The following is a 2934-nucleotide window of genomic DNA, read 5'->3' on the forward strand; positions in this document are numbered from 1 at the left end:
GAGAGAGAGAGAGACAGAGAGAGAATATGAGAATTTGTTTTTGGGAATTAGAGGGGAGCAAAGTAAACTCTCCTCCAATCTGCTTTCTTTGGATTAGAAAGGGAGTTTCTACATGGGTTGGAATTAGTGTGCACACAGCAATACTTCTCACTCTTCCCATGCTTAAGAGCATGTGAGGACCATGAAGGTAATTCCAGGTACAAGGGGATCAGGCAGTGTAACAGATTTCTTACCTTGACTTACAGCTTTCCCTATTCTCAGTACTTCCTTGGCCAGATTCCTTCAATCTTTCTCTTAAGACACAGAGGCACTCTGGGTGATCCTAGTTCAAGATGGGAGCCTTTGAATGGTTCTACAGCAGGCAGCCTTGCTCTCCAATCAGGTCATTCTGACAAAGAGACAGTCTGGACCCACAGTAATCAGAGAGGTTTCAGTTCCAGTGTAGCTTCTGGCAGGACTGCTTGCCCATCAGTACCAAGACAGCTCCATGTTAAAGAACCAGAATGGAAGAGGCCACTCATCATGGCCTAATCATCTAGGTGGCAGGGGGATCTAAGGGGAGCGAAATTTCACTAAATAGCCACTTTATGTCCTAGTATTCATTCCCTACTTATCTTCTGTCTCACAAAGTGTCCAGCTCTACTCCAAATGGCACCCTACAAAGAAAGTAGACCCTCTACTCCATCCAAGATGAAACCTACTAAACACACGCCCATAGGTTAGTTACCTGGTGAGGAGGGCCTGGGTTGGACATATGTGAGGAGATGGGTTTAGTGAGTGATATGAGTGGCACTGGCCCAACTCCTCCCTGATCCCCAAATTACTGGGTCCTTAGCCTGCCACAGACCTCAGAATCCTTTATAATTATAGATGAGAGATAAAATATTGATAGATCCTCATGCAGAAGTCCTTTTGCATGGACCCCGTTGTATTTTAGAAACAGAAAAAAATGCTTTTAGAGACACACAGAAAGTCCCTAATTTGCCCCTTACTAGCTGTGTGACCTTTAACAGGTGCTTAACTTCTTGGTGCCTGTTTTTAATTCATAATAACAACTACTTAATAAAGTTACTGTGAGAATTACATGAGTTAATACATGTAAAACACTTATAGCAGTGTCTTGCACATGTTAAATATTTGCTAAATGGAAGATTCATCATTATCTTAATCATAATGATAGAAGCTGAATGGTTTAGGCATGTCAGCTGTGCAGCCACTACACGCTGAGAGTCGGTTGTAAGCTGTCTTAGAGGATTTGCCTGTCACTGCCGCAGTCAATAACCCTGGCTTATTCAGACCATTAAAAAGATTTCTTGTGCCTTCTGATCTGGATGCTTTGCTGCCTTCTTGTTCTTTTAAATGCCCAAATATTGCTACATGATGGGTGAGCTGGGGACAGACTTCGATGAGGAATGTCAGCCATGAGGGGGCAACTTTGAGATTGGATACTCAGTCACCATGGGCTTTTGTTCATTAACTTGGAAGTCTCTGCTTCTGTAGAAGAGGACTTCTTGACACCCATTGGGATTGACTTGGAGCTAGTTTAAGAAGTCATATTGGGGGCCAAACTGGGAAAAAAGTAATGTCTGTCTTCAGTATAGTCTTATTTTTCCTTATGGGGCCTTAGCCCTCAGGTAACCAGTATAGGCCCAAGGATAACCATGTCATGGATCCCTAAGTAGCCAGGTACTTCATATTTATATGAAGTACCTGGCTACTTAGGGATCCATGACATGGTTATCCTTGGGCCTATCTCTCTTGGGCAAATCTGCTAGCCATAGACCTTTCCTAAACTCCCTCATTTTCACAGCTTGCCTGTTCAGAGAACCAAACTCTCAGGACTCTGCTAAAATTTGAATATAATAAATTGTTTTGGGCCTGGAAATTAATGACCAATGATCATTGCATTTTCCTCTGCCAAGTTTTATTCACGATTCAGGAAGGGCTTCAGATGCCTCGGAAGAGGGAGCACAGTGTGAACTCTGACTCAGCAAGCAAGAAGGAGACATTTTAGAGCAGAGGTCTTCACTGTCCTTCAATCCAAGCCCTGGTGCACATGGCTGTACTAATGGTTAAGGCCTCTGGCCTTCTCTCTGCTGCCATTTACCTCTTAGAAAGTTCTTACTTAAGGAGACAGGATATTATAGTAGTTTGGAGAACAGGCTCTGGAGCCAGACTGCCTGGTCAAAATCCAGCTCTCCCACTTAGTAGTTCTGTGACCTTGGGCAAATTACTCTATCTTTCTGTACTTCAAGTTTCTCATCTGTAACATGGGCTTCATAACTATATATACTGCAGAGGGTTATTATGGGAATAATAGATGAATTACTATGTGTGAAGTGCCTAGAACAGCACATGGCACATGATGAGCATTACATAAATGTTAGTGATATAAATGTGGAACCAGAGATGCCTGGCAGCCAAACTTTCTGCCTGGGAAAGGGCCAGCCAGACAGCCACCCGCTTCCCTCAGGGGAGAGCATGAGAGGTGTACAGGCTGAAAATGGAGTGGTCTTAATCCTCTACAGCAGGGACATGCCACACCTATCCCAAAATTTTACAAGGGTAAATTACAGGCTACATGTAAGGAGGCTGTGTGGGGAAAAGGATGAGTCTGATTCCATCATCAGCTGGGACGTGGCTGCCTTTGGGAAACCTCCGCCTGGGAAAGCATCCCCACTTCTCCTAAGATCTAGCAGGCCTTAATCCCCTTGGCTGTTTTTGTTGCTTTCAGGACTAAGGAACCTAAACCACCCATTCCAGAAGTCAGAATGTATCTAACACGGTGAGTGTGAAAACTGACAGCCACTTAAGGAAGGCAAAAGTGACAGGGCTCTGGGGGATATGCATATATTTTTATAATGAAAAGATTACAGGTACCATAATGACTTGGAATGAGTCATTTGCTGCTGCTGCCCCTTCTCAGCAGTAATA

The sequence above is a fragment of the Pteropus medius genome, unplaced genomic scaffold (genome assembly GCF_902729225.1).
Source record: "Pteropus medius unplaced genomic scaffold, Ma_sr-lr_union100, whole genome shotgun sequence".
Lineage (NCBI taxonomy): Eukaryota > Metazoa > Chordata > Mammalia > Chiroptera > Pteropodidae > Pteropus > Pteropus medius.